The following is an 11668-nucleotide window of genomic DNA, read 5'->3' as shown; positions in this document are numbered from 1 at the left end:
AACTATGCAGGGAACAATGACTTCATCCAGCTATTGCATATTTACCATCAAACAATATTCCCAGGTTGTGCACAACATGAAGAAGGTATTAGTCCTTCTCAGTGTTCTCAGTGTGACTGTAATTCTGTCTGTACACATACTATGTGTGGTTGGGAAAGTAGATGCACTTCCGCACAGGAATGGAGAAATACATTGTGACTGCACATGCAATACTTCCCTTCTATACTCTATATAGTTGCATGACTGTGGAAGCATGAGTTAAAAGACTGTATGTCATTAACTCTCAATACTAGTAGTCCATAAGATATTAGCACTTTTCCTAAATGGACTGTTCCTCAAAGCAAGGGGGAGTATCTTTTCCAGAGATTGTTAGGTTCTTTAATCTCCTTTTGGGCCTGCTCTGGTTGAACTGTTGAGGAAAGTGTTAAAGTAATACTTTGGGTATTTTCCTCTGCAATTAATTTTTCTACTGAAGCAAGGTTGTGGGGTTTTAATGTGTGTGTGCTTTTATTAGCTGTCCCAGTTAGCCATGTTGAGATATACCTGCACTACTTATAATTTTAAGTCTTACTGAATTCTTAGGCATTCTCACCACCTCTGATATTTTTCCAAAAGGAAAAAACACTAAAGTATATTGTACAGTTCAAATGAGAGTGCTTAAGGGTCCATCTAGGTTCTTTAAGGTTCTTGGTCTTAAATACAGTAACAAATGCAAGACATTATCACTGTACCAATTTTTAAAGTAGGTTTTTCTTGGACATTAAAAACTGAAAATAATCACTATTTGCTGTCTATCGAAAAAGTAATGATGTCCTAATACCTTTTTATTGTAACATTTCATAAACCATGCTTTTCAAAATAATTTTGTATTGAATCTAATATAACAGCAAAAAAAAGAAAGAAAGAAAGAAAGAAAGAAAGAAAGAAAGAAAGAAAAAGAAAGAAAGAAAGAAAGAAAGAAAGAAAGAAAGAAAGAAAGAAAGAAAGAAAGAAAGAAAGAAAGAAAGAGAGAAAGAAAAGAGAGAACCTGGATGAGATGGACTAATTACCGGACACATATAATCTACCCAGATTGAGTCAGGAGGACATAGAAAGCCTGAATAGGTCCATAACAAGTAGTGAGATTGGATCAGTAATAAATAACCTTCCAACAAATGAAACCCCAGATCCTAATGGCTTCACCTCCAAATTCTACAAAACTTTTAAAGACAGTTAACCTGCATTCTACTTGTTATTTCCAAAGCTCCAAAAGGTTTGTTATACTCCCAAATTCATTCTATGGAGCCTCCACCACCCTTATCCTTAAAATGGACAAGGACATGACAAGGAAAACTATAGACTGTATCTCTGAGAAATATACATGAAAAAATTATCAACATGATACAACCAAATCATATCCCACAACACATAAAAAAGATTATACATCACCACCAGGTAGGCTTTATTCCTGGGATGCAAGGGTGGCTCAACATACACAAAAGCATAAATAAACACACCATATTAACAGAAAGGAAGACAAAAACTACCTAATCTTATCAATTGATGCAGAAAAAGTATTTGATAAAATAAAACATCCATTCATGGTTAAAACTCTCAGCAAAATTGGCAGAGAAGGTCCATTCCTCAACACAATAAAAGCTATCTATGAAAAACCCATAGCTAACATCATTGTGAATGGGGGAAAGTTAAAAACTTTTTTCATTAAAAGCTAGTACAAGACAAAGATGCCCAGTTTCTCCACTCCTATTCAAAATATTACTGGAATTCTTTGCCACTGCAATCAGAAAATAAAATAAAATAAAATAAAATAAAATAAAAGGCATTCAGAAAGAAAAGAAGAGATGAAATTATCTCTCTTTGCAGATGAAATGATTGTATACATAGAAGACTCAATGGTATCCATGAAAAAAATCCTGGAAGTAATAAATGAATACAGTAAAGTTTCAGAATACAACATCAGCATACAAAAATCTATAGCATTTCTGTATACAAACAGCAAGAGAATGAGAAATAAATGAAGAAAATAATCCCATTTACCATAGCCACAAAAAAGTGCAAGATACGTAGGAAAAAATCTAAGCAAAGAAGTAAAAGACTGCTACAAAGAAAACTATCAGAAGCTAAAAAAAGAAATTGAAAACAACACAAAATGTGGGAAAATATCCCATGTCCCTGGGTAGAACGAATTTATATAATCAAAATGACTATATAATGCAGTCCCAATCAAAGTACCAGAGACATCTTTCACAGATATAGAAAAGACAATCATACAGTTTGTCTGGAATCATAAAAGACCTTGTATTGACAAAGCCATTCTGAACAAGAAGAGTGGAGAAAGCCATTCCGAACAAGAATGGAGTAAGAGGCACCTCACTCCCAGACCCCAAATATTACAAAGTTGTCATAATGAAAACAGCATGGTTTGGGCACAAAAAACAGACAGGTGGACCAATGGAACAGAACAGAGACCCCAGAAATAAACCCCAAAACATACAGTCAACTGATTTTTGACAAAGGGTACTAGTCAATCCAGTGGGGAAAAGGAAAACCTCTCTAGCAAATGGTTCTGGATAAACTGGGTGTCCACCTGCAGAAAGATGAATCTCAACTTTAACAAAAATCAGCTCAAAGTGTATCAAAGATCTAAACCTAAGACTTTAAACTATAAAAACTACTGGTGGAAAACATTGGGGAAACTTTGGGAGATAGTAAACAAGACCACAAAAGCACTGGTAATAATCACAGAAATAGACAAGTGGGATTACATTAAAATTTTTAAAAAGAGGAAGAAGTTTCTGCACAGCAAAAGACATAGTAATTAGTATGAAAGGAAAAACCTCATAATGGGAGAATATTTTTGTAAACTATGCTTCATATAAAGTACTGATAACCAGAATACACAGGGAACACAAGTGGCTAACCCAGGAAAAAAAAAAAAAAAAGATAAACCCAATTATAAAATGGGAAAGTGAGTTGAAAAACAACTCTGTAAGGAAGTCATGTGAACAGCCAAAAGGAATATAAAATAATGATCAACATCTCTCTCATCATAAGGGAGTTACAGATCAAATGATCAGCATCTCAACATCATAAGGAAGTTACAGATCAAAGCCACAATGAGATACCATCTAACCCCAGTCAGAATGACTAAGAGTATTAAAAAAAAATGTTAAGTACTGGCAGAGATGTGGTGATAGGGGAACTCTCTCCTACACTGCTGGTAGTAATGTAAATTGATGCAGCCATTGTGGAGAACAATATGGATATTCCTCAAAGATCTACAAATAGAACTATCATATGATCAGCAATCCCACCCTAGGTATCTACCCAAAGGATAGGAGAATGCTTAGTTGGAAAATTACTTGCACATCTATATGTATTGCAGCATTATATTCTATTGCTACAACATGGGACCAACCCAAATGTCCTCGAATAGAAGAATGGATTGAAAAAGTGTGGTACGTGTACTCTATGGATTACTACCCAGTCATAAAAAAACAAGACCCTGGTTGTTGATAGAAAGTGGAGAAATATGAAAGAATTACTGCTGCATCAAGCAAGCCAGGAATTCTGGCTTGCTGAAGGAGCAACAATTTATGTTTCCACTTAATATATACCAACTTCCTGCACTATATGGCTGGAACTGAAAGATTAGAGGATATAGAGACATACCAAATTGTTATAGATACCAGATACAGTGTGGGAAGAGGTTGGGAGAAGGAGAGTGTGAGGAAGACATACAGGAGAAAAATAGGCAAGACATTTATAAGACACAGAAATGAATTATTATCTGTTGATAATAATGTGTATAGTTTCCTCCCTGGACTGGTGTGAAATGTATTTATGTTTAGAAAATTCACTTTACAAACTAAGTGATGTATAGTGATTAAATGTATAAAATAAAGTAAAAGAAAATATATTATTTTTAAAAAAGAAAGCCAGAATGTGGAGAGTGACTAATGTGAGGATACATTATAATCTTTAGACGCATGCAGAAATACGGTCCCATGAGCAGTGAATGCCACTAAAACGTGAATACAGTAGCTGCCTGTTGTTACTGAAACTGCAAAGCAGAATCCATCTAAAGAGAGTCTCATGTGTTTAGTCAGATTTTGTCAAAAAAGATTAGAAAAAAACTTACATAGAACTACATAGCACTAGGTGTCTTCCCATCCTCAGTCGATTAACATCTGAAAACAACTGGCTTGCATTCTACTTCCCCTTCCCCTATTACCTTTAAAAGATTAAACCTGGGCTCGGTTTTGGGCCATGGCTGTCTCTATCAGAGAAGTTGAGACCACCCAACCCCCACATTTCTTTATTTGTATGTCTTTGTGTGTTTATATTATATTTATTCTCTTATCCACAGCCCTCTCCCCACTCAGAAAATGTGTTCAGCTATACCAGTCATGGCACCAGAAGGCAAATCCAGGGCCAGAACTAGGAAGAGGGGAAGGTAGCAGGATAGTGGCTAGGGTCCTCCTGGTCTCTCAACCTACAGATACCTTAGGGACACAGTTGATGCCAACATTGGGTAAACAGAGACTCCTTCAGACCAGGGCAGTGGGACTTGGTATAATAGTCCAGCCAAGTCAGGAATATGGGTTCCCATCTCAGTTCAACCACTGAAGATATGGGGCCCAGCACCTCATTAATCACACTCCCTCACTGTCCTCCTTGTGGCTACAAAGATAGGGTTGGCCTCTTACAACTCATCCCCTGGAGTCATAAAGACACTCCCTGGAAACTTAAATGCACCAGTGATTTAGTTACAATGGCTTTAATGAAGAATTGTCTGGTATACTGAGCACTGAAAATGATGGGCAAGAGCCCAGTAGATGAGTAAATAAATGATTGTTACCTTAAAGGACTGTGAGTAAGAGTTGATGATAATATAAAGAATTAATAACACCCCTGGAGTCAGCAGTTGGCATAGTAGTTATGTCGCTGGAATCCCGCATGGCTGACTGCAGTTTGAGTCCGGGACCCAGTGGCTTGAAACTCACATTGGACAAATGTATGTACATGCCCAAGATCCCAGGAGGAGAATGGAGAAGGGATTGTGATATGGTTATCCCACTGAGGGGTGATTTCTCACTTTCCTTCTCACTGTGTCTGTCTCTCTCTCTGGTGAGCACATGCACCCTAAGGCAAATACCTCTTTTTAAAAAATAGAATTAACATCCCATGACTGCTTATCGTGTCTCAGAGGGAACTACTGTCTCTTCCCCCATAAACTGGAAAGGTTGTCGGAGAGGTTTGAGGGTCAGGGGCACCTGCTCCAGGCCTGGGGCTTCACTGGGAACTCCCCTAGTAGAGCTGAAAGTAAAACAGATTAGTTACCATCATACAGCCAATTTGGCTGTCAGGGTTGGACCCATAAAACAAATCTCTGGAGTTCTCCTGGTCCCTGTGTGACCCCTTGGTTTGACACTGAGGACCTCCTTCCAGGCTGTGTGTCCCAGAGGCAAGGGCATTATGGGAGCTGTCTGGCCATCTCAGGTTGCTCCTGGGACAACCTTACATTGGCCAGGCTGTGAGAAATCAATTTCTATGCTTTAGGATCACCTATCCTTATAGTATGCAGTAATAGCGACATCAAGAGACCTATACAGGAACTCTCTCCATGATAGATCCAGCAGCTGCCCTCCCAGGAGACCCAGTCCAACCCAGGACTGGGCTGCTCACACTCAGTGAGCTCTTGGTCTGACTCGGTGCCTTTACAACCCTCTTCTGCTCTTTGCCCCATCATGTGGACCCTGAGGATTGATTCTCTCTATTCCTTGGCTCTGGGGATGTTGTCCTGAGAGGTCTCAGGAATGAGGTTTCTCAGGAGTTAGGACCCCCAGCAGCTCTCCATAGATCTGTGACTATTCCATAAGAGGGATTGAACAGATTGGTCTGGTGGCCACTTTACCCATCACGTGACTTTTGGAGAGTGGGAGTGGGAAGCTGGGGCAGGAGGACCTCAGCAGAGTTACCTACTGCCCCCGCTCATCCTTGAGCCTCAATGCAGCTTGATCCAATGCAGCTGGGAACATGCTCGGTGTCCTTTGAGTGTCTTGTCTGAGGGGCACAGTGGCTCACTGGCATTCAGGCATGGTGGATAGTCAGCTATAAAAGACAGCTTTAAGTGTGGGATTCCCTCTCAACTGAGTAGTCTCAAGGTTTATGCCCAGTTCCATGCCCAGTGAGGGATTCTACCATCCAAAGGGCTGTACCACGTTGGAGAATTCAGGTATATCCCCCTAGAGTCTAAACCCCAGGACTTAGATACAGAACCTGGCATTCTGTGGAGATAATACCCCCCTCACTGCTGGAGAGAGCCCAAGGGAGTGCTCCTAAGAGTATGTTTAGTAAGCCAGCATTTCAACTCCTGCCCCAAGGTCCAGCCTAAGTTTTGTATTCATAACATTTCCAGAGAAGAAAGTGAAGTGGTGGGGGACCCTAGGGATAGGACTGGGGTGTCTCAGGTGCTCTCCACTATTAATCACCTCAGCAATGAGTCTCCTTCCAGGGCCCAGGCCTAGACCAGAGAGTCTTGAGGGAACTCCCTGAGGCCATCCAGGGAAAGCTTTAGGAGCTGTACTATTAGGGGCAGAGGTAGGGGTCAGGTCAAGAGAAGCCCATGGGAAAACGCATTGCCCATACCTACCCTGTCCTTAGCAACTCATGATGGGTGGCAGCTGGAGCTGTCATGGCCACCCCTAGTGCCCAGCTGTACACCGTAGGCCACAGCCTCAGGGAGTCCTGGCCAGGAAGGAGACTGCTCCCCTCCCAGCTTCACTTCAGGGTCTTGTGGGGCACAGTGTCCAAGAAACCCACATGTCCTTCCCCGCCCACCTGCCTGTCCTGGTTGTCTCTTTGATGCCCTGTACCCTGGGGCTGGGCACTGCCCATCCCCACACTCCCCTACCCCAGGTACCAGTGTACCCTTGGAGTCACTTCTACACAGCTTAAAGGCTGTGTACACCATGGCCATGTGAATTGGCTCATCTTCCAGAAAGTAGATGTCTCAGAGCCTAATAGTGAGTGAAGAGGGGTCTACAGAACATTGGGTGTGGGCGACCCAGCCTGACTATGCCTATGTGGGTGCCTGAGCATGACCGACTGTGTGATCAGTGTGTAGTACAAGAGCCCCGAGCCTAGGGAGAGTCCCTGATGAGGCTGCATCATATAAGGTCCTGCAACTCCTCTTGGGGTGGACTCATCTCAGTGGAGATATAGCTCTGGGTGTGAGGGGCTCCTGTGTAAGCTACACAAGGTCCCTGAAGGCTGGAGAGAAGGAGAGAGGTGGCCTGGCAAACATAATCACTGGTCTGGTGTTAACAGAAACTGCTGTGTGCTTCTGGGAGCTGTGCTGGTAGGATCCAGATGCCAACTGCAACATGTGTGAGTGGTCAGTCTTTGACCCTGGCTGCCCTCCAGGAGCTGAATCAGAAACAGCCCATATTGGGCAGCTCTGGGCACCCTGGCAAGCTTCTTGGAGCATAGATTCCTATTTGAAGAGTTGGGCTTCCCTGGGTTGTCTCAGGATGGGTGCTGGCCACATCTGTCCTTGAAGGTGGTCTGGAGCCAGGACAACTCTCAGCATTACCCTCTCAGGCAAGGCCTGGTTCATCTCTCTTCAAGAACCCTTCTTTCTTCTGGGTATGGGAGAGAGCTCAGTCTACTCAGGAAGAAAGGCTCTTCCAAGCCAGCAGAGACAGGTACTGTGGGGTAGGAACTGACCTGGGGATCCTTTCTTGTGGACATGGGAGCTGCCCTGAGAACCCGGGGTGGGGGGCCGGGGAGACAGGGGCAGTTCTGGTCTTCCATGCCAATGTATCCATCAATGAAACACTATTTGAACTCCTTCTCTGTGCCTGACTTTGTTCTTGCTCCCTGCTTATCCTAACAAAAGGGTCAGAGGGTGCTTAGGGCCCAGAGGCTGGTAAATCTTCCTAGTCTGAACTTCTCTGAAGAGTGCCCTCCAAGGGGCATAACACCTGGGGCAGGGGTATCCATGCCACCTATCCCTTGTCAGGATGCCTAAGTGCGCACAGGTCCCTTCAACCTGCTCAGCCCCGAGGAGATCATCTCAGAGCCTCTGGCCCCTCCAGGAGATGGATATAAAACCAAACTTCTGAGTTCCCTGTAGAACTCCTATTCTGGTAAGCCCCTGGCCTGCTGTTAGTCTCCTCTAAGCCCCAGCAGTACTGTGCCTTGCTCTACGCAGGTCTTGGAAGGTCTGGGAGGAAGGGAAAGGAAGTGCTAATTCACCATGTGCTTCTTCATCTATGGAAGGTCTTTGCTCAGGAAAAGGTCCATATATCCTTGTAGTATCTCCAGTTTGGGATCCCCTGCTAGTAGAAGCCTAAAAGGGCCCCAAAACCCCCAGCAAGTCAGATCTGCTCCAGGAGAGCTCTTAAGCTGAAGGCCCTAGGAAGTCCCAAGTGCCAAGGGCCAGGGGTGGCTTTGGCAAATGAGCCAGGCACCAACATCCTAGGCAGAGGACCAGGGGAGGAAGGTGGGCTCAGATGGGAGGGTCATGGAAGCCCAGTCTTGGCTGAGCCACAGGTAGCCTACGGTTGTTAGAGAGGGGATTGTGGGGAGCATGGCAATTTCTTGGATCAGGAATTAGTCCAGGTGGGGGCATCAGGAAAGGGGACCCTGCCCTCTGGGCTTCATCTGGCTTTCAGCCTGGCAGGGATCTAATAAGGGACTGGCAGGGATGTAAATATCTGTCCAAGAACAGGCCCAAAGGCTTTGTCTACAGTACACAAAGCATGGACATAGGGAGGCTGCAGTGTCCTTTGCTGATGGGGAGATGAGGAGTCCGACTCAGTGTAGAAGATCTCCAGCCAGTCCTAGCTCTGTAGGACCTTCCGCAGAGAGTTTGTCCTGGTCACTCAGCAGCCATGTGGGAATAGAAGATGCATCCACCCAGTCAGTGTGGCCATCACCAAGCCACAGTCACCCGTCTACCATGTATGGTGTGCATGTTATTTGTCATCAGCTGAACCATCACCCAGAAAGTGTCTTCTTTCCCCAAATACATGAGTAGCATGACTGTGAGGAGGTCAAGGCCAGGGCGGTAGCCCACCTCCTGCAAGAGCCAAAGTCATCATGTGAGGACTGTTCCTGGGAGGCCTGATCTCACCCGTGAGAACTGATCTCACTCAGGAGTACATTTACTTTACCTACAAAAGCTCGCTCACCTGGCAGGGTTCTGACCTCACCTGGGAAAGCTCTTATCTAACCTGGCAGGGCTGACCTTGCCTGCCCACAAATCCAGGAGGATCAAGGGTGTAGACTCTGGGCATCATGATTTTGGAGGTCAGTGTGCATCTCAGTCATAGATGAGCTCCTAGGGAAACACCTGCTTGGCCCAAGGTTGTGAGGTCCCAGAAGAAGGAAGGCTAAAGTAAGGAGGTGCTTGGAGGCCATCTACCCTGAAGCCAGATAGAGCTGCAGTGCTAACATTCGCACTAACTGTCCTCAGGTCTCATTGCATGGAGATTGAAGAAATAACTTATTGAGGCATGGCAGTGCCTTAGGATCCCTGACTGCCCCATACTCTGGGAAACTCTGAAGGTGCTAAACTGCCAGACAAAGAAGTACCTGCTGAGTCATGTCAGCTGCTTTTCTTCAAGGGGATGGCCTAAGGGGGCAAAGCCACCTGGGCCAACACACTCTTCCCCAGTGGAGATCAGAGTCGTAGACCCTGCCAAGTGTCCACAGGATCCACATTCGAGAGTGAGGTTCATGGCCATTTCCAGTGGACATATTACACCCTTGAGATGTAACTCAGATGGGACTTCCTGAAACACTGCCCAGGGCCTAGGCCTCAGTCCACTGCAGAAAGAAGGCTCATTTTTTTTTCTGAGAAATGGTGGTCAGGTCCAGTGAGACCAGGAGTCTGAATCCACACCGCTTTCTCCCTCAGCTTATATTCGAGATACCCTTCATTCCTGGCTTGGAATTCTGTGACAGGGGAACCCATGCCTAGACAGTCCTGGAATAGGGCTTGGGAAGATCACTTTCAGATATGACGTCCGCAGGATGTGGAACAAGGCCTGCTGCCTAGGAAAAGAGAAAACAGGGTTTTGTATGTGGGTGTGTCATGTTTATACTCTTAGTTAAGCTTTATGTAAAAAAACAAAAAAATCCTGACATGGGGGCTCGCAGATGGCATAGTTGTTGAGGATGCTCTACTCTCATATGGCTGATTGTGGTTCAAGTCTTGGACCTGGTGGCTTGCTTTCTGACTTTCCCTCTATCTCTCACTCTGTCACTCTCTGGTCAAATTAAAAATAAATAAGTAAATAAGGTAAAATAAAGTTAAATAAAATAATTTATTTTTAAAGAACTTCTGACATGTTAGCGTAATGGCTATGTTGCTGGACTCCCACTTAGTTGACCGTGGTTCACGTCCCGGACCCGGTGGCTTAAAACTCACGCCAGGCATGTGTGCGTGCGTGCCCAAGATCCCGAGAGGAGAATGGAGGAGAAGGGATTGCGGCATGGCCATCCCCGCTGGGGGGTGATTTCTCCCTTTCTGTCTCTCTGTCTCTCTGTCTGTTTGGCGAGCGCATGCACCCTATAGCAAAAACCTCAACAACAACAACAAAAACTTCTTACATGATAACCAAAGTTTGGCTACTGTTTTCTGACAGAAAAGTCTGGTCTCCAGGGTGCCTCAGCATTTTTCAAGTATTTTGTAATATATACATGTAAGCAAGTGAAAATATCTTATGCATACAGTTGAATTCATTTCTTTTTTCATTAAAGTAGATTTTTCCTTAGTTTGCATCCATGAACATTTTGTCTTTGGGAGGATGCACACTCTGACAAACAAACAGTACCAAAATTTCTAAATGATCTTACAAAGAGATTGTACATTTCTTTTTTCATTTTTTTTTTACTGTCCTAAATTGTTTATTAGGTATGAATTTTACAAACATTTCTTAGATCAGCGGTAACGGTGGAGCTGGAGAGTGCTGTGCCTTCTCCAAGCTGCACAGGCGAGAGCCACCCATCGTGTGGTGGAACTTGTGGCCCTTTCCAAGGGCTGGGCTCTTGAGGCCTGCGGATGTCAGCCCACGCATCTCCCTGTACTTGTGGACTGGCTTGGTAATCCACTGGGTGTCAGGGTTTCTTCTGACAACCTTATGGAATGGATCAATGAAGATAACCTCAAAGAATGTGTATGCGGAATCTTCACTGACCCAGTAAGAATTCCGGACTCTAAGAGCCCCACAGTGGGTCCAGCTCGCTCCTCTGCAACAGACTGGAGGCTCCGAGCAAACCTGAGCTGGTTAACACCATGACGGACAGGCTTGCCATAGGTTGCGCCCTTGGGGACTGGGCGTTTGCTGCCTCCACGCGGAACAGGAATCCTCTATATCACATAACCTTGCTTCACCTTGTAGCCCAGTCTGCGCGCTTTATCCGGCGGGGTAGGGTGGGGAGGGACACCCGGTGCAGCGCAGAGAGCTGGCGGTACTGCCAGCAGCGAACCCGCAGGAGAAAGCGCATCACGTCGGACTGCTGCTTCTGCCACGGCTCCTGGATGTACTTGCACGCGCCTATCTTGGTTTACCTGATGGCTGCCGCCAGACGGAAAGGAAAAAAAAAGGCAAGAGATTGTACATTTCTACCAGCAAAAAAAAAAAAAAAAAAAAAA

At 44.6% G+C, this 11668-nt stretch overlaps 1 pseudogene; it reads right to left on the bottom strand.

Annotated features, from left to right (window-relative positions):
• Window positions 1–10954: 10954 nt before the first annotated feature.
• Window positions 10955–11668, bottom strand: part of LOC102491322 (60S ribosomal protein L15 pseudogene) — a 779-nt pseudogene continuing 65 nt past the window's right edge.

This window comes from Tupaia chinensis, unplaced genomic scaffold (genome assembly GCF_000334495.1).
Source record: "Tupaia chinensis unplaced genomic scaffold, TupChi_1.0 Scaffold146604_1, whole genome shotgun sequence".
NCBI lineage: Eukaryota > Metazoa > Chordata > Mammalia > Scandentia > Tupaiidae > Tupaia > Tupaia belangeri.
This window is presented reverse-complemented; position numbering and strand designations above follow the sequence as displayed.